Source organism: Panthera uncia, assembly GCF_023721935.1.
Source record: "Panthera uncia isolate 11264 chromosome A1 unlocalized genomic scaffold, Puncia_PCG_1.0 HiC_scaffold_16, whole genome shotgun sequence".
NCBI classification, from domain to species: Eukaryota; Metazoa; Chordata; class Mammalia; order Carnivora; family Felidae; genus Panthera; species Panthera uncia.
The window spans coordinates 70,234,913-70,259,200 of NW_026057576.1; the positions used below are offsets into that span (position 1 = coordinate 70,234,913).

General features: G+C 38.5%; 1 protein-coding gene and 1 long non-coding RNA gene across 3 annotated transcripts in view; one reads left to right on the forward strand and one right to left on the reverse strand.

The window, feature by feature from the left end:
* FGF14 (fibroblast growth factor 14) overlaps positions 1-24,288 on the reverse strand; it is a 607,406-nt gene that overhangs the window by 402,888 nt on the left and 180,230 nt on the right. The gene's annotated exons all lie outside the window — the stretch shown is intronic.
* LOC125933932 (uncharacterized) lies at positions 5,403-10,684 on the forward strand. The gene is made up of 3 exons (XR_007461162.1): positions 5,403-5,555; positions 9,181-9,369; positions 10,528-10,684. It is a non-coding gene; the product is annotated as an uncharacterized LOC125933932 (long non-coding RNA).

Below are 24,288 nucleotides of genomic sequence, written 5' to 3' on the forward strand. Positions count from 1 at the left end.
GCACATAGAGGCACACACTTGAATCACACATGCAGTATACATAAGAAGCATGTGCAGACACATGACTGAGCTACACGTGGAGGACAACTCCAGTCTTTCCCCATTAACCTAGGATAAATAAGTAGCACTCCTCAAGCTATAGTCACATGATCAACCCAACTGAAAATATGGGTAATAAAATTGCATGACCAAACTCCATTAGGAGTAATCTGACACATGTTCATACTATTTTTTTAGACTATAATCCACATGAAAGTATAAAATTAGTCATTTTCTTGAGAAACACGCAAGCACTGGGAAAACATTTATACATTCCTTTTTGAGGAACTCTAGTATCTATATCATAACTTAAATCTAAATACTTTGAAAAGTTTTTTATTAAATAGAATCACAGAATTACTGACTTGAATAGAATTGCCGAGGTGCCAAAATCTGCCAGATCTGACATTGATTTTTGTTGCTGACTCAGACCAACGACATCAGCAACAGCATCCCTGGGTTGGGAGCTAATTGAGTCTAGTCTCCATCCTTGCCAACTATCTTCTTTCTTAGTTTCTCTCTTTGCCACCTTAGTGTCCTATCCTTGCTCTTTGTAAATAACACTCATTTGGGACAAGCAAAACAGACACACCATTGAAACAGATTTGTGTTCTTACTGACAGCCCATAAAATAACTCCTCTGTGGAAGAAAAGCCACTGTTACAGTCAGTTGCATACCTAGAGATTCCAAATTCTTCTGTAAATATTTAAGACTGAGGCCTTTTCTCTGTTAACCACAAAACAATAGACTTCCAGGCCTGCTCACCTGCGTAAGTTAACACAAAAAGTAATGGACATTCCTCATAAGTAGATGCTTACATAGCCTGCTCTTACTCACATAGCTATGGTCTCATAAGAGAAGCATAAAGAGAAATAGACACCCAACAAGCTGATCTACTGAATTTTCAGCAATTCATTCAATTTAACAAATTGTTAGGTGCCTGTTATCTGAAAAATACTATGCAGCTTTGAGTTTTTTCTTTATATCAATGATGAAATAAAAGAACAAGATACCTAGGCTCCAAGTTTTATTCATCCATCTCCTTTATTTAAAACATATATTGATCATTTATCATGATGTACTAGGCATTGTGTTGGATTCAGCAAGAGATTAAAGAGGGGAGAGATCATTTCTCAACTGAAGGACTGGGACACATGTTATAGATGAACTGGCATATAACTTTAAACTAGAAAACATCAGAACTGCAGCAGAGAGAAATGAAGAGGGAAAATAAAGGGGAGCAAAGAGAAAACAATGTAGTATTGTGGTTAAGAACAAGAATATGGTCAACTGCAAAGATCCAAGTTCATGTTCCAGTGTTTTCAATTACTATCTGTATAAGCTGGAGAAATTATTTAACCTCTTCAAGTCATAATGTCCTTTATGTGCCAGAAGGTGAAACAGAAGGACTTAACAAATTCATTTTGTTGACATTTCATTTTGTTTTTGTTTTGAAGAATTAAATGAGATTAAGTACAATATCTGGCACAGGATTAGTGCTCAATTAAGGCTACCTTTTTGAATTATAATTATTATTTTAAATATTCTGGTGTCAAAAATAGCATAACAAACTTCACAGAGCCAGAAAATGTAGAACCTGCTGTGGAAATGATGAACATTCTCCTTTGGTTAAAGTTTAGAACTTAGAAGAAAAGCAGAGGCTGATAGATTTGAAAAGTTAATTCTGGTCACACTGAAAAAAAGGCTGAGAAGTTGGGTTTAATGTGTAGATGGTACAGAGACCTTGAAACTTCGTCAGCAGAGTAGTAATATAATAAGAGGGGTGCTTTGGGAAGAAGCTGGTAAGTGAGCTGAAGTGGAGAGAGGTGAGAAAGAGAGAAAAAGAGAGAACATTTCATAAAAAGTATTTCAATTAACCAATTAAAACTTACAAGTAACTAAAGATTTGAAGTGATGAAAAGGAGGGATTGGATGTGGGAGAGCCATTATGAAGGTAGAATCCCTTCCAACTTTTAGTGATGTCTTTAAGAAAGTTTAACCTAAACAGTTCTTAAATGAAAACCAAAGGTCATAGCATTGACCCAATTGGTGTTGTAATAAAAACTCTAAATATCAGCTGTATGTCAACTGTGTGCCAGGAACACACATTAGGTACCATTTTAGCTTCATGCTAAGGCTGGATACCCAATGGATTTCACATGTTCACACAATCCAACATAGAAGGAAAAAAGGAAACTTTTCCTCTGGTTGTTTCCAGCAATCTTCCCTCATACCTCCTTGGCTTGAATTGGTTATATCTCCATTCCTGAACCACTAACTGTGATCATGGGATCACCATGTTCTTTGAGATAAGTCCTGTTTGCCTGAATCAACTGTTTTGTCTAAAAGAATGAGACTATGTTATTGTGGTGATAATGGTGGTTTTCAACCAGGGGCAAGTTTGCCCTGCAATGGACATTAGACAATGTCTGTTGTCAAACAAATACTAACTGGGAAGGTGTTACTGGTATCTACTGGGAAGAGTACAAGAATGATGTTAAAGATCCTACAAAGCACAGGACAACCCCCACAATACAATTATTGGACCCAAAATATCAATAGTGTCAAGGTTGGAATGCCAGATTAGGGGAATCAGGGATTACCTCTGGATCTGATCATGGGATTGACTTCGAATCCAACTTCACATTCATAGAGAAGGGTAAAGTCAATGTTAGAAAGACAACCATTAAGTCCATTAAATTCATATACTAATCAAAAATTAATTGGATGGGAGAGCACTGCATGAATATTAAATAAAGACTTCCACAACTATGCACCTTTGTAAAGGCAATGAGAATGAGACAACAAGCAATGTTGGCAAAATCAACTTTTTAAGAACTTTGGAAATATGCCACAAGAGAAACCCAAGTAATGTTTATTGAAGAGAATAAATTGAATCTCAACTGGAATAGTGAGTTTTGTGGTTTTTTAACTTGCCCTATTCCCATTCTCTCTCCCCAGATCTACAGCTGCCATTGAAAACAATAGCTTTGCAAATATGATAACCATGAAAATGAGCAGCCTACCAGCTACTGGAGAGGGCAGAACAGGTTTGAAGCTCCCAAAAGCATCATTACCAGGTATTGTTATAATTTGACCTGTGACAGTTTCCTGAAAACATCCATTAGCAGGGCTTGCCTTCAGTTGACCTGACTCACATAACACTCACTGTAAACAATCTTTCTCCAGGGCTTTTACAAAAACAATCAAGGGTAACTGTTTAACATCAGAGCTGCCTCAGAAAGTGGAGCAAACAAGAAGCTGACCAAAAAAAACTAAAAAGAAAGTTTGGTGAATGAGTCATCCACTGGGTCTGTCTTAGTCTGTGTATAACCGCCATTGAAAAATAGCATAGAGAGGTCTTTGAAAAGTTCCAACATATTTCTGGGAATCTAGAAGGCCACACATGTGTAGGAAGCAGAAAGACCAGAGGATCTGAGAAGGCCCTAGTCTCTCAATTCTTTCTGAACTGGAGGCTCTGAGCAAGCAGGAAGTGAAAGCTATTGAAGGAATTGAAGGCATTCTCCAACCAGAAACACTCAGGAAACACTCAAATATCAAAGGAAATATCTTGCCAACCATTAGCTGACTATAAGCTAAGCTGCCACACATCACAACACATAGAAATCATTATGCCTTTACTACAGGAAAGTCACAAAACAAACAGCAACAGCAACAAATAAGAACAGCAAACATAGACAAATCGAACTGTGGGTGTAGGGCAATCTGATTTCCAGGGTTGCCACATTATTTTATTTAACATATCCAGTTTTCAACAAAGATCATGGGACATGCAAAGAAATAGGAAAGTATGGCCCCAAAATAGTAAGAGGAGGAATAGCCAATAGAAACTCCCTGAGAAAGCACACATTGGAATGCTTAGATGGAAGATTTTAAATCAGCTAATATAATTATGTGCAAAGAACAAAAGGAAGCCATGAATAAAGATCTAAAGAAAAATATGAGCATGATGTCTCAGCAAACAGTATCAATAAAAGCATATCTATTTTAAAAAATAGAGATTCTACGGCACATCCCCAAAGGCAAGGGAATTAAAAGCAAAAGTGAATTACTGGGACCTTATGAAGATAAAAAGCTTCTGCACAGCAAAGGAAACAACCAACAAAACTAAAAGGCAACCAACAGAATGGGAAAAGATATTTGCAAATGACATATCGGACAAAGGGCTAGTATCCAAAATCTATAAAGAGCTCATCAAACTCCACACCCGAAAAACAAATAACCCAGTGAAGAAATGGGCAGAAAACATGAATAGACACTTCTCTAAAGAAGACATCCGGATGGCCAACAGGCACATGAAAAGATGTTCAACGTCGCTCCTTATCAGGGAAATACAAATCAAAACCACACTCAGATATCACCTCACACCAGTCAGAGTGGCCAAAATGAAGAAATCAGGAGACTATAGATGCTGGAGAGGGTGTGGAGAAACGGGAACCCTCTTGCACTGTTGGTGGGAATGCAAATTGGTGCAGCCGCTCTGGAAAGCAGTGTGGAGGTTCCTCAGAAAATTAAAAATAGACCTACCCTATGACCCAGCAATAGCACTGCTAGGAATTTATCCAAGGGATACAGGAGTACTGATGCATAGGGGCACTTGTACCCCAATGTTTATAGCAGCACTCTCAACGATAGCCAAATTATGGAAAGAGCCTAAATGTCCATCAACTGATGAATGGATAAAGAAATTGTGGTTTATATACACAATGGAATACTACGTGGCAATGAGAAAAAATGAAATATGGCCTTTTGTAGCAACATGGATGGAACTGGAGAGTGTGATGCTAAGTGAAATAAGCCATACAGAGAAAGACAGATACCATATGGTTTCACTCTTATGTGGATCCTGAGAAACGTAACAGAAACCCATGGGGGAGGGGAAGGGAAAAAAAAAAAAGAGGTTAGAGTGGGAGAGAGCCAAAGCATAAGAGACTTAAAAACTGAGAACAAACTGAGGGTTGATGGGGGGTGGGAGGGAGGGCAGGGTGAGTGATGGGTATTGAGGAGGGCACCTTTTGGGATGAGCACTGGGTGTTGTATGGAAACCAATTTGACAGTAAATTTCATATATTAAAAAATTAAAAATTAAAAATTAAAAAAATATATAAATAAATAAAAAAAATAGAGATTCTATAGTTAAACAGTATAATAACTAAAACAAAAATCCATTAGAGGGGTTTAACAATAGATTTGACTTTAAAAAATAAAGAATTAGTGAGCTTGAAGATAAGTAATTGAGACTGTCTAGCCTAAGGAATAGAAAGAAGAATGAAGAATAACAAACAGAACCTAAGAGGTCTCTGTGACATCATCAAGCATAACAGCACACACATCATGAGCGTCCTAGAGGAGAGGTGAAAGAAAGGGACAGAAAAAATATTTGAAGAAATAATGGCCAAAAACTTACATCCAAGAAGCTCAAAAGATGTATGTTGGATAAACTTAAAAAAGATCACATCTAGACACATCATAATCAAATTGTCAAAAGTCAAAGGTAAAGAGACAATCTTGAAAGTAGCAATACAGAAGTGGCTCATCATATAAAGGAGATTTTTGATAAGATTAATAGCTGATTTCTCATCAGAAATAATGGAGGACAAAAGACAAGCAGATAACATAATCAAAATACTGAATGAAAAAATACTGTCCATCAATAATTCTATATCTACTTGCAATTTCATTTATATGAGGAATTTAAGAAACAAAACAGATGAACATGGGGTGGGGAGGGCAAACCAGGAAACAGACTCTTAACTACAGATAAAAAAACTGAGGGTTGTTGGAGAGGAGGCGGGTGGGGTAATGGATTAAATGAGTGATGAGTATTAAGGAGGACACTTGCAATGAACACAAGGTCGTTAAGGGATGAATCGCTAAATTCTAAACTTGAAACTAATACACTGTATGTTAACTAACTGGAATTTAAATAAAAGCTTGGAAGAAAAAAGAATTCTATATCTAGCAAAACTATTCATTGAAAATGAAGGATATATTATTGCCAGATAAACAGATAATTCATTGTTCATAGAGCTATCCTGTAAGAAATACTAAGAAGTCCTCCAGACTAAGATAAAAGGATACTATACAACAAATAGAATCCACATGTAGAAATATTAAAAGTACCAGTAAAGGCAACAATTTAGGTAAATATAAAAGATAATATAAATGTACTTTTGGTTTGCAACTCTTTTCTAACTGAAAGATAACTGCATAAACAAACAATTATAAAACTGTGTTGCAGGACTTAAATAAATATTTGTACTTAAAATGCACCAGAGGAAAAAGAAGGGGGAGGAATGGAGCTGTGTAGCAGCAAAGGTTTTATATTTCTGACCCAAACTAGATCTTTAAGTTAAGATGTTAATTGTAATCCTCAGAGTAAACATTAAGAAAATAACTCTAAAATATAATTTAAAAACAATAGAGGAGTTAAAATGATATGCTAGGAAACATTAACACAAAAGAAGATAGTAATGGAGAAATAAAGTGAAAGATAAAACATATAAAATACAAGTAGAAAAATGGCAGATATAAAATCTACCTTATTAATTTTATTAAATGTAAATAGAATAAACACTCCAATCACAGGCAGAGATTGACAGAATAAACAAATATTACCCAATTATATACTGTAGTAGAAATACGTTTTATATTTAAGTCACACATCGTTTAAAAATAAAAAGACTGAAAAAGATATATCATGTAAACTATAACAAAAAGACAGCTAAGTGACTATATTACTATCAGAAAAAATATACTTTAAGGCAAAAATTGCTATTAGAGACAAAGAGCATTTTATAAGAATAAAACTTTCAATCCATCAAGAAGACATAACAATAATAGGTACATATGCACCTAATAATAGAGCCTGAAAAAAAAAATGAAGCAAAACCTTACAGAATTGAAGGGAGGAATAGACAATTCAGTAATAATAGTTGCACACTTACATAATAGAACAATTTGGCAAAAGAGCAACAAGAAAATAAAAGACTTGAATAACACTATAAAACAGCTAGATCCAACAGACATACATAGAGCAGTCCTTTTAAAAACATCAAAGTACAAAATTTTCTTAAGTGCACATAGAATATTCCCCAGTATTAGGTCACATATTAGCTCACATATGCAGTATATGACCATAATGTAGTATTAGGCCATACATGTAGTATATCCATATGTGGACAACTACTCAACCATAAAAAGGAATGGAATATATATGTGCTACAACATGGGTGAACCTTAAAAACATTATGCTAAATGAAGAAGTCAGACAGAAAAAGACCACATACTGCATACTTTCATTTATATTCAATGGTTACTGCAGGCAAATCCAGACAGAAAGTAGATTTGTGATTTGCCAGGGCTGGGAAAATGAGTAGGAGAATAGTGACTGCTGATGTGGAAAACATTTCTTTTTGCAAAGATGAACACTTTCTAGAATTAGGATGTTCACATGGCTTCATGAAAATAGTAAATGCTTCTGAATTACAGACTTTTGAAAGGGTGAATTTTATGGTATGAAAGGTTGGTTGATAAAAGAAAACACTGAAGTAATTTATTGAAAAACAAACTAACTGTGTGTTTTATAATGGCAAAAAGGACATGAATATGATGATGGTGATGATGGTGATGATGATGATAGCTAAGATTAATTAACCTATACAAAAATTCTATGCAGCAGATATTTTTTTTACTCCCATTTTTTTTCAACGTTTATTTTTATTTTTGAGACAGAGAGAGACAGAGCACGAACGGGGGAGGGGCAGAGAGAGAGGGAGACACAGAATCGGAAGCAGACTCCAGGCTCTGAGCCATCAGCCCAGAGCACGACGCAGGGCTCGAACTCATTGACTGTGAGATCGTGACCTGAGCTGAAGTCGGACGCTTAACTGACTGAGCCACCCAGGCGCCCCTACTCCCATTTTTTAAATTAAGAAAATCTAGCAAGGAAGCCTGCTAAAGTCATCCAGCTAGGGAAAAATGTAGCGAAAATGAAATTCAATCCCAGGTCATTAGCCACTAGCAATGATGATGTCCCTACTCTTGAGATCACATTTTACTGGTAGAAAGAGACAAGTAGACATATAATAATAGACAAATGAAAAGAAATTTGTAATGGAGAAAAAAATAAATGGGGACAACACAAAGGATGAGCCCAAGCTTCTCAGGCAGAAAGGTCAAGAACATTCCTGGCAGATAACTGGAGAAGCTAAAGTCCTACAACAAGGATTTCAGACATTTTCTTGATGAATTTTGGCATCTGTTCTCCCTCCCTACTGCCTTAACCCACTGCACTCCCCCTACACCACACACACACACACACACACACACACACACAGGAGCATGGCATAGTCAGTTTAGATATTAGCTGAGCTTATAACTATATAATTAGCTGACACACGCATTATAAGGTGAATTGGTTTCTTAGCTTGGTTTAAAGGCTGTGCTCACATACTTTGTAGACAACCTTTAGGTACAGAGGCCTATCTCCTGAACATTTGGAACTCTTTCAAGTTCTTGTTTGAAGAGTTAATTGAAACTCATTTTTGCACACAATTATTAGTAGCCTGTGCAATAAACTACCATCCCTACCCTGAACAAAATGTATGTAAACAGCTATTAACCGCATAAAAAGAATAGCACCAAAAGTCTACAGAGACAATAGTCACTGTCTCAAACACAGAAAGAACATCACATTTGGATAATGATTTTTCTGATTAAATTTGTTGTAGACAGACAGAAGACAGAATTAGATCAGTGGTGAGTTTAGAGGGTAGCATTAACAATGAGAAAGGAATTGAATCCACAAATATCACTTTGGAGAGAGGAAGCAGGATGTATACGTCCTCTCTTAATAGATTAATTAAGATAAACTAAACAGCATGTTCAGAAAGTTTATAGGATTGGCAAATAATGTTTTGGTAAGGTCATTATAAACCATTCAATGGCTATTATGATGGTAATTTACAGCCATGACAATTGTCTAGACAAGAAAATTAAGACATTACTGGTTCCAATTTTAATTTGAAACAAAGCTAACCATATCGTATTAAGTGTCCTGATCTTGTGGCCTCCAGCCACTGGTTGCAAATGTTAAACTCATTTGCTGTTTTTCCCAGAACTGCTAACAGGACTGGGCAGAGACAGGAGAAAGAAATGAGTCAATTGTAAAGATATCTGGATTGAAGAAAAAAGACTCAGGGAAGAAGAAAGATTCTTCCTGCACAGCAATGTTATCCAAACAGCAGCGTTCTCAGATTGTCTGGTAGTGGAGGACATCCCATAAACAGCCTCCGGTAAAGAGAAGGGTAGGTGTTTCTCTTTGAAAAGAGTCCATAGCTGGGCACAGCCTCTGTTTCTCCTGCCCTTACAACTTAACCTTAAAGCAAAGTGGAGGGCAGTGATCTCTATGAATAGGAGAGAAAATAGAAGGGAAAGACCCATTACTGTGAGTGGGATCTGGTAGGACAGTTCCATAGGATCACAGTTACGGGTATGCGATTGTTAGACCTGGTATTCATTTGCACTTGATAGCAAGTTACTGTCACGTAGGCCTCCAGTTGAAGTTCTATGGACTCTCTAAAGGCAATTAGAGAAATTCTTAACATTTCTCTATTGGGCCTTCTACAGCGGATATCAGGTCAGAGTTAGAGGTGGAACATTTCGGAATCACCCTTAGGGTGTGCTATCAAGATCCACCACAGCCTCTCCCCTCTACTGTGCCAGACTCAGGGGTAGAGTGGGGGGCATCCTGGCCTGGAAAGAGCAACGTGAGGTTTAGACAGGGTCGTGCCTTCTCCTAAGACTCTGCTGGCCCTCAGTTTCTTTATCTGTAAAAGGAGGAAGGTGAATTTATACCTTCAAAATTCTGCAGCTTTAGATGCCCATTCCATATGAAATAAATTCTTTAATTCCTTTTAAATAAATAAATAAAATATAAATATGTATTTACAGATATGTGTATACTTACTTATAAATATATGATGTAATAGTTTACATATAATAATACCAATTTATATGTAATTATATTACAGAGCAGAACATACCCAGATACACATATACCATATACACAAAATATATTATCATAAGGGTGTTTTCAGTCTCTAGCCCATACAAAATAGTTTTAGGTCAGTACAGAATTATTTTCAGTTGCTTAGAAATCATAAGATGGAAAAGCCTCACAGCACACAGTAGCCCGCTCCTGCCTCAAGCTGGTAGTTAGCCATGGGAAACCTCTAGCTGAGCAGGAACCAGTGTTTGAAACATGCTGTCCCAGTAGGAATGGTCTCAGACATGGCGGTGAGATAGACCACGTTTTTTCCCACTTATCCACTTTAGCCCTCTCTTTATTGGGCACCAGCTCCTTCCTGCTTCCCTGGCTTTCCTCACCACCCACATGCCCTGACTGGGAATTGCCATCTTCTGGTTCTCAGTCACACTCTCTTCCTCTCCCTCACCCTTTGAAGTCGACTATGGCGGCAGCCGCCGCAGCAGCAAACCGCCATGCTTCTCTGAGACACCAACAAGAGCCAAGGCACATGCTAGACGAGAATCAAAGGAATTAACAATCTTCTGAGCCTGAGGGTCTGTTATCCCAGCTGGAGGAGGAAGTGACACTACTATGGTAGGTAAGTTCCCTTCCAACTATATAATTCCAGAAAAACTCAGTCCACACCGACGCCAAAATAGAACACATATAAATTTTAGTCGGAGCCTTCTAGAGAATATTACCCAGCCGCTGTCAATAATTCGAGGAGTGGATATTTAGGGTGCGTGGGCTTCTCTGCTTCCACTGACATTATATTCTGTTGGCAGCAGCCTATTCCTCTGATTGCCTTTAGGAAGCCATAGGAGACTGAACTGCAGTAGGCAGCCAGGCTATTCATGCTGAAATTGAACAGAGCGTTCTTCTGAGTGGGGACAGGGGGCAGGGGGGTAAGTTCAGTTCCTCCTTCCGAAGACCAGAGACGATTTCCGTTCCACCTGGTAAATTCCATCTCCTTTTGGACTTTTTAAATATTGCTCCTGGAATGGACTGTTATTTATATATTGAGAGGAAAATCTGCCAGAGTGATGTGCTTATTGAAACGCTTTAAAGAATCACTAAAACACTGATCCTGTGAGATGAGAGGAGCCTCCCTACCCTTACTTGAGGCCTTCCTCCTGCAGTCTTTGACAGAGCTAACAGACATCCTCAGCCTGTCCATGGGGATCACATGTTTGAACTCACAGTGCAAATGGAGAGCACTTACTCTTCACTCTTTGCCAAACTCTAAATCTAAAGTTACCTCACTGAAGCCCCAAATTACCCTCTTCTGTCTAAATGTCGCAAGAGTGACAAAGGTCTTGTGATATACAAGGAACCGGCTCAAGAACACAAACACTATTATTCCACTATTACCTATCTCTTAAGATTTGTAAACATGTGTAGGCAGTTGTCTACTTTATTACCTTGGCACCCATTCAAATTGAAATAAACATTATCCACAGAGATGGCAGGTATTGGTTGCTTATTAGAACAGTCTAGTACCATCGTTATTGTTCCTTCAAAAAATTAAAACACTCATAATCATGTGTCATTTTTTTAAATCTTACCTCTGCAATTTTACCTTTAATAGTAGTTACAAATACATATCTAACAGTTAATGAGGGTTTTCTAAATGCTAGGTCTGAGTTAAGATTAGCTTTGTGTGTATTATTTCATTTATCTTCAAAAGAGCCTGATAAAGCAAGAACTATTATGACTTGGTGAAGATAAAACAAGTTGTCCAGGTCACAAAACTAGTTAGGTAGAGGTAGAATCCCAATATTTTTTTAATGTTTATTTATTTTTGAGAGAGAGAGAGAGAAACTTTGAGTGGGGGAGGGGCAGAGAGAGAGGGAGACACAGAATCCAAAGCAGGCTCCAGGCTCTGAGCTGTGAGCACAGAGCCCGATGCGGGTCTTGAACTCATGAAACAGGAGATCATGACCTGAGCCGAAGTCAGACATTCAACTGACTGAGCCACCCAGGTGTCCCTAGAATCCCAATCCTTAACACCAGACTAGCTGATGGATTACCAAGTCCTTCAAAAGGGTCCTTATATTTATCCACCTTTGCCCATTGGCATTTCATGCCTGGAGGATGCAGAAGTCCTAGAACTCATCTCTCAGGCTCCATGCTGTAACCTATTCCACAATCTCCCCCAATCCTCCTAAAGTGCCAATTTCATCCTGCACCATATTACACTAGCACATGTAACCCAATCCTTTAGAAAAGATCTAAACTCACACACTCTTCGCATTCACACCCCAAGTACCAAAACATTAGATCTTACTAGTTCCATGTAAAAACATTGAGTAAGTGTCTTTCTTCTTTCCCTAAATCACATTCAAACCCTATTGCATGCTCTTCTCCTTGCCTGAGATCCCCTTCCTTCTGCACTGGCCAAATCCTCAAGCCACAATTCCTCCAAGAAGCTTTCCACATAACTTAGCAGTTATATGGCACTTTGGGGACTCATCTTTACACTGGCTTAGGACAATAATTTCTGCTTCAACAGAAAGAGCATGGGGCTTGGAATGCAGAGACCTGTGCTGAAATCCTAGTTTTTGTGATTTTATTTAATATCCTTGTAGCCTCAGGGTTTGCATTTCTGATGTGGAGTCATTACTCTCTGTGTCACAAGGTTGCTATAAGGATTAAATGAAATTATAAATACGCACATGTATATGTGTGTCAGCATATATATATATATATATGAATATATGTACATATGCTTATACTTATACATGAATATATGTACATATGCTTTTGTATATATGCTTTTGAATATATGAAATACTTATACATGAATATATGTACATATGCTTTTGTACACATACAAATAATAGCTTTGAAAGCTATGAAATCCTCTAAAGAAGTAAAGAAGCATCACTGTGTTTTAACTGGTATATAGAGGTAGAAAGAGATAGATCAGTCTTAGAGTCCTAGAGGGTAGCAAACTTTTTTGTTGATATCCTTCTCAGTTTCTAGCATAATGCTATATGTAATAAAGAATACTGAGAAGAAAGGCTTGAATAGGAATTTTTCTAAGACTCTAGGGAGAAATCACTATTCCTGTATTATACATTAGAAATATTGCAAGGCTAGACAAACACATGAGCGACCAGCCAACTAGTCGGTGGCAAACATAAATCTTTGAATTCTCACTTGAGATTTTTTTTTTCAACCGGGCTCTTCTGTCAGCTTTTTCCTTGATGAATCGGACTTCATGTTTACTAATGACATTCAGAGAGTGTACTCACTGTTTGTGGATAGCACCAAGTGGGTGGACTGTCAACCACATTTGGAGAGTGTCACTGCAATTCAAAACAATCCTGACAACTTGAAGATGTGGGCAGATATAAACAACGGCATTGAGAAGACCAAACATTAAAAAAAAAAAAAAAGACTAATGTCTTCTTTATTGAGTCTCCTCAAAAATGTTTAAAGTGCGAACACTGAAATTTCAGATCTAGCAGACAACCTCTCCATGCTAATAAATATTACTTAGGAACCTTTGAACCTGTGTCTATTTTAAGATCTTCCAAACTGACAAACAGAGAGAATATGGAGAGGGTTGGAAAGAGAATAATAGCCAGACCTAATGGGTTAGTAAATTATGTTGGCAAACATACAGCTCACGGGAAAAGCAGAGGAAATGGTCTAATTGTACAAAAAAAAGAAAAACAGCTACTGTCTTTTTCATATCCTTCCAGAAGGGTCTCTGAGGTGTTAATTCCACAATCTCAAATCTTCTGTTGTATCATCGAACATCCCTTCCAGGTCAGACCATGAAATCTCTTTTGAACACATGTATCTAATTGTTTTGCAAGAGTTTAGAGGACTCTGCATGGATGGTCCAGAGGTTGAATGATGAGTGATTGAGTATATTCATAAGAAAAAGTAAGAAAAAGTAGAGAAGATAGTGGGGGGAAATATTTTTAAAAACATTAAACTGACATGGCTGTGATCCTGAAGCTGAAGACATGGGGGACAAGTACCCAGAAAGAGGTAAGGACTGTACACTCAAAAGTAGCACCTATTTTGGTCACCGGTGACATAGTAACAGCTGTGCCTCCTCTAAGCCAGTGCACCAGAAAAAGCTATCACGGTCCCTGTTGTACTCAGCCAGGCCAAGGAGCCTACAAGTCTACCGATATTGACTAGCAGGGGCCTGCGGATGCTGATAAGACTTGTTCTCACTCACCTACGGGGAAAGGAGTCTCATTAGCAAGAAGCAAGGTTATGATATTCCATAGAGGTTCTGGGAATGTGGTGTGTGAGGGTGATGGCCAGGCGACAGGAGGAATCACAAGACTTCTAGAATCATCACTAACCTGTTGTTATAATTACATAAAAACAATCTTTTTTATGACACATTATATTTTGCTGTATTAGGAAAAAAAAATATTTTTTAGCTGTTTTCCCAGAATGAAACTCTATCATCCCAGCGGTATGACTGTTGCTGACTTCACAACCTTCCTGGTAAGGGCAAACTCATCTTGGAAAAGGTCTGATCCCAGTGGTTTTAGAGTTCTTGTTTTTTGCTTATAATGCCAGTGCTATCCTTAAGCAATAGACAATTTGGCAAAATCTCCATTTCCAAATTCATGGCATTACTCTGACCACTGGCAACAAAAGGACTCTTGAGCCAAAATACTGCAATGCTGATATTTTTTTTTTCCTTGTTCTGTCCAAAATTATCTGAGAGGTAGAGAATGAGGAAAAGAGCCAGTGGGCCTCTTTGTCAGAGCATCAGAGGTAGTACTCACCCAGACATTGCCTCAAGCCTCCCTGAAATCCCTTCAATCTCAGTATAGCTATCTCGTAACCAGATTAGGATTTCCCTATGTGTATCCAAGGCTGAGACAGAACAGGTAAGATAGGAGGCCCCAGTCCAGCATGCTTCTGAAGAGCTGCAGCTAAAATAATCCAAAGCACAGAGCAAATTCTACTTCGGTTTGACACTGTGAAATAATTCACGTTTTCCTTTCCTTTGATAGCAGTATATTTGCCTTCTCGATTCTGTTTTGTGTAAGTGAGCACTGTAAAAAATTGGTTTGCGTTGCCCAAGAATGTGTCAACTACGAATGAAACGAGGCAGCCCCCAAAAGGTCTGGATGGTGACCAAAAAATATCTGCTTTTTGCGTACATATTTATAAATCCAAAATTGAATGATGTATATGCAAATTTTTGGTATAATTTTCATAAGAAAAACTAAAAATAACTTTGGGAAGGTATCAGAGCAACTATGGAGTCCTCACCCCTGGAAAAAGGCACTGGGTGACTCTTCTCACATACTCAAGTTTTAATTTAGTGGCATGCATCTATTACCTCTGAAAAGATATGACATAATTCACTTATTTTCATGAAGAATGAGCCCAATGAGAGAACATTAGTGGAGTTAAATCATATTTATTATATTTCTCAAATCTGAGATGCTTATATTAAGACATACAATTCTATTGAAATAATGGATTTTAAATATTCTTCCACTTTGCTTTTAAGTACATTTCATGGAGGCTAATTTTTTTTTCCTTGTGGAATTGGGTTACAATTTCTTATTTTTTTCCTCCCCATTAACACAGTTTTGACACCAATTTGCAAATACAAGTTAACTCAATGCGACCTTTTGCCCCTCCCCCATTAAGTTTTGTGCAATTGGAAATAACTGCTAATTTAAAGCTTAATTTTTACCTACAGTGCACTTTTCACTTAATTAGATAGGTGGCTTCTGTCAGAACAACCAGCTTAACTGTGCTCAGTGGGAAAGGCCATATAGTCAGGTACTACAGATGAGTGAGTCTTGCAGGGTTTTGATTGTGTGCTCCAATTAAAACTTTTCAATTAGAACAAGGCAAATTGAATCAATGGCAACAAGAACCACAAATGAGATTGGACTCAGCTTTCAAATTCAGGTGCCATAGGACCAACGTAAAGTGGGAGGTAGGTACTTTTTGTTCTTAGCACTTTGCCCCCTGACTCACTTGAGCCAATCTTGTCACACTATGATCGTCCCCAAAGAGCCTTTTCTTGGCCAACATAGTTCTATTTTCTGGGGAGACACACAGCTCCCCCCACCACCCTTCCATCTCAGATATCTCAGTTAAGATTTGGCCTGGATGAACAGAACATCCTTACTTTCCACCCAGCAAAACTACCACCTCCCTGGGCCATGCCTCATTTTAGTGGTCAGGAAAGCACAGGGATATAGAATAGGAAGAGAACAAGTTGGGCATGACACCATCCATTTGGTTGGTGTAGACTCAAGTATTGTTTTTATTCATCTGGGGGAGAGGTGTCTTTCTAATAAAACTGAGGGCAGGAAGGAACAAATTTGTTTTTAGCACAACAAAGCCACTGGTTGTATCACAAGGTGTAAAGTTAAAGTCACATTAACATGAGGCAATAAATTAGGTAATGTAAGCATGTCCTACAGAAAAAAAAATCAAATGTCTAAGTGCAAGGTAGGTTGATTTTGCACTTCAGGATAAACTGATACAAATCAGATTGGAAGTATTCACCTTCTCTGCATACACTCACTCCAGCTCCATTGTGAAGACAGTAACAGAATAGCTTTCTTCCCTTCTGCTTATGGAGCCGGCAGAAACTGAGAGAAGGTCTTTGGCTTGCAGTATTGGTCTATGTGTACGTGTGTGTGCACAAGTGCATGTGTGCTAACTGGAGTTATTTAACCTCCATCTATAAAGTGGGGATTATTTCTTTTTTTAATGTTTATTTATTTATTTTTTAGCGAGTGTGAGAGAGCAGGGGAAGGGCAGAGAGAGAGGGAGACAGAGAATCTCAAGCAGACTCCATGCTGTCAGCGCAGAGCCTGACATGGTGCTCAAACTCACAAACCAGGAGATCATGACCTGAGCCAAGATCAAGAGTCAGATGCTTAACTGACTGAGCCACCCAGGCCAAATGGGGATAATTTCTATTAGCGACCTTACAGAACTGATGGAATGACTACATGAGATGATGCATGTGAAATGCCTGGCAGAAAACAAGGTACAAAAAATAAAAACTCTCAATAGTACCTGTTACTATTATCATAGTTAATGAAAAGTGCCTAGAGATATTATACAAAGACATTAGACATTATATTTGTATACTATACTATTTGTGAGAGAGACAAAGTATAATACACGGTCTGTGACCTCAATTTGCCTTCAAATAGGGAGGAATTTATAAGACCTAGGAAGAAACTGATGATCTGAACTAAATTTTCCATATAGAAAGTGTCCTCCCCACAAGGGTGATACTGGATTAGAAAATGATCTTCAGAAAGAAAGAGAAACAGGACAGCATATTGCCATCTCTTCCCCAAGAAGCCTTCAGAAAAAATCCACCTAAAGTTCTTCCGTGATCCAGTGAGTCTATAAAAATGTTTAAAGTGGAAAGTGAGTATCTGGCAAGCTGAGACTGCCACACTCCTGTTGGAGGCAGTGAGGATTACCGCCCCCCCCCCCCCCCCCACAGGGCTAACTTGCTGGAGATCCATGAACAGCGCCCTTAGACTTTGCTGTGGCTGCTACAAAGTTTACAGCACAAACCCACTTAGGTGTTAAGATGAAAACAAGTTGTTTAATTCACAGTAGTAAAAATTCAAAATAACACACACACACATACGATTATAAGGCGTTTAACTGACTCATACCAGTAAAAATTCAAGATACACAAACACACACACACACACACACACACACACACGCTCGGGTGTTTACTTTTTCCAAGAGGAAGTTGCTAGACCAAAAGAATTAGTATTTTCTGTCATTTCAAGGCAGTATAGAAGAATTATGTGGGGCATTGTGTCATCCTAAATTGCCCCACTAGCTACCTAAATGCCAATAATTCATTAAAGCTATACTCGACAAAATGTTCAGAAACAAACCTTCACCACAATTTTGGATTCACGTTTGCCAAATTCAGACTCCTAAGAAGCCCTCTTATACCTCTTAAACCTCTAAACCCAGGAAAATTGTCAGAAGACAATCATCAAAGAAAACAAGCAAACTGACCTCTTTCCAGACTGCTGTGATTATCCAAAAAATGAGGGAAGGCAGGCTTCTAGTTATTTTAGTAACCTTCTCCAAAAGAAACAGAGAACCAAAATAACCAAAAAACATCTGGGCTGGAAAAAAATAACAGGGACAACAATTTGGACAATATTCTTCCTTAAGAAAGAAAAGAGGGGCACCTGGGTGGCCCAGTTGGTTAAGCATCTGACTCTTGGTTTTGGATCAGGTCAGGATCTCACGGTTTGTGAGTTCAAGCCCCACATTGGGCTCTGTGCTGACAGTGCAGAGCCTGCTTGGGATTCTCTCTCTCTCTCTCTCTCTCTCTCTCTCTCTCTCTCCCCCCCCCCCCCTCCCTTTCTCTCTCAAAATAAATAAATAAACTTTAAAAAGAAAGAAAAGAGAGTCTAGTTTTTTTTTTTAATTAGATAATGTTCATCTAGAACACAATTCTCTTTGGTAGGATACTGCCTTTACTTTATGGAGAAGAAAAATGTGTTTTCATGTTGTTTCCACTAAGGACACTCATTTCACTAAGACTTTAATTTCTAAGGTAAGTTCCAAGGTTAGTACATCATTTGAACAACATAAAAGCAATCCCTCCTGGGGCACCTGGGTGGCTCAGTCGGTTAAGTGTCCTACTTTGGCTCAGGTCATGATCTCACAGTTCATGAGTTCGAGCCCCACATCGGGCTCTGTGCTGACAGTTTACAGCCTGGAGCCTGCTTCGGATTCTGTGTCTCCCTCTCTCTCTGCCCCTCCCCTGCTCATGCTCTCTCTCTCTCTCAAAGATAAATAAACATTAAAAAAGTGAAAAGCAATCCCTCCTCATTCAGCTGAGTCAACACATAGTCACTGAGAAGCAGTGCTGGTCAGCAGTGAGCAGGAGGAAGAATCACAGTACTCCAATCCATTCTTGTTGTTTGCCATCAGAAACCAGTGCTGGCAAGCAGTCTGAGATCCTGGAACTGGTAAGGCACGAATCAAGTTATCGCTCACTTAAAAATAAAATGCCTGGATGCGCACAAGTGTCTTTATTTTTTGTGTTGCTATTTTCTTTTCTAATCTTCCCCATCCCTGGAGTCAGTACATGACATCATTCTTCCATAGAAACAGTCATTAAAGCGCTTAAAAATATACATATTAGCAGATCACACACTCCTATCAGTTTATCTTGTGAATATCATAAATATCATGCACACAACAGATGGAAATGGCATAAACAGCAAAATTCTGCATTATTCATGAACTATAGTTAGCTTTTCCCTAGACTCCATGCTACTGAGGAATACGTGTACTTGGATATATGTTCCCTGTTAGGAACCAAGTCTTCAACAACAACAAAGCTTTTATTGGGGCAATTAACATTTGAGGTTTATGAAATTATTAATTTTGAGTATACAACACACTCCAGTTCAACCTACCTCTCACATCAGAATGAAAACAGATAATCCGAAACATAACCAAAATATTTTCGGTCATTAGGAAAATATCAAGGAACATATTTGTTAAGGATGGGTCATTTTTTCAACAGCTTTCCTCCTGTTAAATATAGATATTTCATACCACCAACACCACAAAAAAAGATGCTACCAGAAATAACCACAATAAGTGAAAGAAGCCCACTGTATTATTTCCATCCAAAATAGAGTGATTTTTTTTTACTTCCTTCTGCAGAATCACACTCCTGAAGTGCAAGTTAACAAACGCATGTTGTAGGGTGGGTTTCCTGGGGATGGATTTGGAGATGGAGAGAGACAAGTGGAGTAGGAGAGTTGTTCCCAGGAATGCGCCTGCAAAGTGAGGGAGGCAGGATCCAGCAGAACAGAAAGTAAGCCCTCCGTACAGTAACTCCGAAAGCCTCAGGTCACTTCCACAGGGAGCTCTGGAGCTGGGATGACCCTGCAGATCTGTCCCGAAGTGAAGCAAGACTTTGTACCTCTGCACCAGCCAGATATTGGCTGCAGCTCTGCATGCTTAACCTGGGGCCAGCCAGGTCCCAGTAGCTGAGGACAATTCCAACCAAAGGGTACGGCCATGAGCCATCAGTGGCCCATGTTGCCAGCAGCTGAGAATGGTCCTTCTGACCTGAAGGAGTGATCTACAAAGAACAGGACAGTATCACCTACAAAGGGGGTTTTTCATTGTAGTAAGAACCACCACATCAGAATTCAAACTTATGGCAATCTTGATTCAAACTTGGAAGACCTACAATGCTTTTTAAGGATGCCTAGCCAATGCACACGAGTCTACTCAACAGGAAACAATAACAATTTTTAAACTAAATACAAGGCAGAAAGGGAGGATAAATAAATTTTTTTATCAAGTCATTTATATGAACAAGTGTTCCTCAGCACCTAAAACTATAAAAATTAGAACTGACACTGAAACTTTTCTTGTTGTACCAATAAGTAATATTCACCCCAGACACATGAAATGATTGAGATTTTTTTAAGTGTATTTATTGATTTTGAGAGAGAAGGAGAGAGAAAGAGAGAGTGTGCACAAGCTGGGGAGGGGCAGAGAGACAGGAAGAGAGAATCCCCCAGCAGGCTCCGTGCTATGAGCACAGAGCCCGACATGGGGCTCCAACTCATGAATTGGGAGATCATGACCTGAGCCAAAATCAGGAGTCAGATGCTCAACAGACTGAGCCACCCAGGTGCCTCTTACTGAGATTTTTTAAAGCCCCATCTATTTCATTAAGACATGCATTTTAATATAACTTTAGTTTTCATGTTCATTAAGCATTGAATACATAAATTATGTTGTTTTGATCAATAATTCTAATGAGAACCCAATTTAGAAAAAAATATTTTTAAGTGATATAAAGATTGTCATTACAGAAAGTTATGAAAGGCTAAAGAATAGAAGAGTTTCAAGCATGGATATGTGGCTTGAAGTTCTGTGCAAAAAGTTAAATAGAAATAGGAGTTCATGGAGGAAAAAAAGCTATGGAAAGTCTCTATATGTCAAAGCAGATATTTTTTAAATGGAAAATGGTGATTAACAAATTGTTGTAGTTTCCAGGTATGATTGTTACTCTAAAAGGAGTGTGGTTATACTTTTATCTTAAAATGAAAATATTTAAAATATGCCAAAAATCATATACTTTACAACTATGTTATAAAATTTAGGCCTCATTGTAAATGGGCAAGGAATGGACAGATTTTCAAAACTTTTGGGGTGAGTGGTATGGAAGCAAAAGAATTTAAAGAGTCTCTCCCAACTGTTGGCCGCTCGTAATTATGTCCCCACAGACCTGAAACTCCTACTTAGGTAGCACCTCAGAACTACCAAACAGAAACATGTTTCACTAAATGTCAAGGAAGCATTTTAAGAATCCTACTCAGCACAGTAAAGGAGTGAAAATTGATCACATCAGAAACAATCGAGGAGAGATGGTCACTGAAAACTAAAGGCTTTGAAGGTAGACAAAAATCCCACTGGTCTAAATCAAGAAGGCCAAATGGTGCACTGTACTGAGTGAAAAGAATCATCCTCAGCTTCCCAACCATGTTGGAAGCCCAATTCAGTGTTTTTTATTGTAATCAGGCAAGTCTTGCTTTAGAAGCTGAAGGACCTCTCGGGGAAAAAGGTGGAACCCCCGAGTGACTTTGCCGTGGGTAAATGCAACCTCCTATCACAGCTACCTTGTTTATTTAGTTTTCTTGTTGTCCTTCCTCCCTTAATTTTCTCCTTTTCTTTCTAATTATCCTATTTCCTCCTCCTCTTCCTCTTCCTTCTCTTGTGCTCTCTCAAGACCCTGATCTTATTAAAAAAAGAAAAGGTTATGATTATAATGTAAAATGAGCAAATAAAAATCACTCATTATTTTGCCAATGCGAGAGACAGATTGGCCAACATAATTTTATGGGAAGAAAGGATATATTAACCACAGACCTTGATACGTCTCTTAGATCCTCACACATACCGATTTCTCAAAGCACTAATTCCATATAAACAATATGTATGTGATTTACCCCCAGCCATATCTAACAAAACATTTAAAAATGTCTTGCCTTATTGCATATCTGTGTGCTCCTCTCATTCTGATCAGAATTCATATGTTGATGTCACTCCTTTATTTTCTAAGATTATTTTGGTGCCTGCCATTTTAGCTTGAAACTGATCAGATTTGTAATGCAATGACTTCTAAAATTTTTTGAAATTAGTATTAGGGGAAAACCCACAATGTCGGCAGATTTGCCTGGCTTAGTACCTCTTTTGCTACTTGGATGCAGCAAGCCCATCCTGATTTCCCATGTGCCAGGCACCTGCTAGCCCAGAGGAAGCATGGCTTGCAAATCTACTCTAAAATTTAATTTTGTTTAATAATTTTTCAATAAAATTTGTTTCCTCTTTTAAACTCTAATGCCCAAAGAGTTCAAGATTATTGATGTTACAGGACTCTGTTCTTAACCCAGAAGAATTTACCAGATGGAGCCAAGCTGGAAGAGAAGCATCTCAGGTGGTCACCAGCTGAGGGTGTGTTTCAGACTAGCTTTCATAAACAGGCCTTTGATTTTGAGACTTACTTTTGTTATGAATGCTTCTTAGTTCAATTTGGTGTGCATGCAGTTTTGTCCTATTTTCCTATTTCAGTCCTAAATTCCTGTTCTGTTAAGTCAAACACTCTGATTTTGCTTAGATTTCCTTTTCACCATTGCTTGGATGTTTTCTGAGCGAGCATTTAGGGCCCCTTAATTTACAGGTTTTCTCTTATTAGAGGACATCAGGGGTGAACAGATGGCACAATTCTAATTCCCTAACTGGTTCCGTAATGCGCCTTCCCAAAGATCAGCCTTTGTGAATTTTATTCCACACCAGTTCCCAATGACTTTCTTCTCTGCACTTCCAGGCCACCTCCAAAACTGTGGTTGTTTATTTATTATCACGTGCTTTCCTGACACCACTAGTGGAGGTCAATCTGTTTCCCAAGCCAGAGGCAAACGGAAAGAGAGTCTCTGGATGACACATGTTTCTTGCACACTGTCAAGTCTAAAATGCAATAGCTCTGAAATTTGCCAAAAGGAGCTCAAAGCATCCCTCAGCCTGGATCCCCCGCTCAGAGCTGGATGGTCCTGCCCTCCCTCAGCGGTGCTCTCCACCTGACATTGGGCTTACATCAGCATAAGACTTTCTCTATCACCAGACCTTTAACCTTCTTGAAGTGACACTATATCTTCCGTCCTTCTCTTGACTAGTTTGTAGCTACACATGAAATACTCTGCACACAGCTTTGAAATATACATTGAATGAAGAAAACAGCAAATTATGATTCTGACATTATTATCAGATGAACAAGAATGAATTACAGGACTGACCATTCGGAGAAAAAGAAACCCTATCTTCCTCTTCAGAATGAACAGGTACTCTGAAAAGTTTAGGAATTGCAATACATGTTAGTGTAGTTGAAGCCAGACGGACTTTCGCCAGTACTGCGGGGCAAGGCTTCCAAAAAGCTCTGCCCAGGTAGAAGTCTTTATTCTAAGCAGGTAGTACGCCACAACTAAATCCAAATAAAGTCTGAACCTCCACTTCCCCCCACAGTGCAAACCACTCTTAGCTTTCCATGAAAGGGACAAAAAAGCAAGCTGAATACTGCCAGCCATCAGCTTTTTTTTTTTTTTTTACATATTATTGCAACTGCCACTTCCAAAATTATTTAACACCTTGAAGGAAATAGTGACAAAGATGGGAGATTTCTTGGAAAAGATCTCTGAAGCAGTCCACTAAGCAGGAGGTACAGGCCTGAGAGCCAGCGTTCACCCAGCCTGCTTTGCAATTTAAGGATCAGTATACACTAAATGAAGTGAAGTGCCCGGGGAATTCAGCCATTACCGTTTTTCACAAACAGCATAAATATTAACAGAGCTTTACTTCATTTCCATTCAAGAGTACTGCATGTTAATACAGAAATCACACCGGGGAAAATATGCATGGAAATGTTTAGAAACTTGTGCTTAGAAAATAACATCATTCCTTCTAGAACGTTCCTTTCACTTGTGGATCTTAAAGCACTTTGCGTTCCCCAGCTACTGGTAGGGCTGGGAATAGGATCAAAGTAGCATTTACATGGTAGGGGAAAGAAATGTCATGGAGCATACATGTCAAGTTGATTTTTAGGTGTCTGTGAATAGATTCATTCAGTGACTTTAAAGTTAAGAATCTGCTGGAG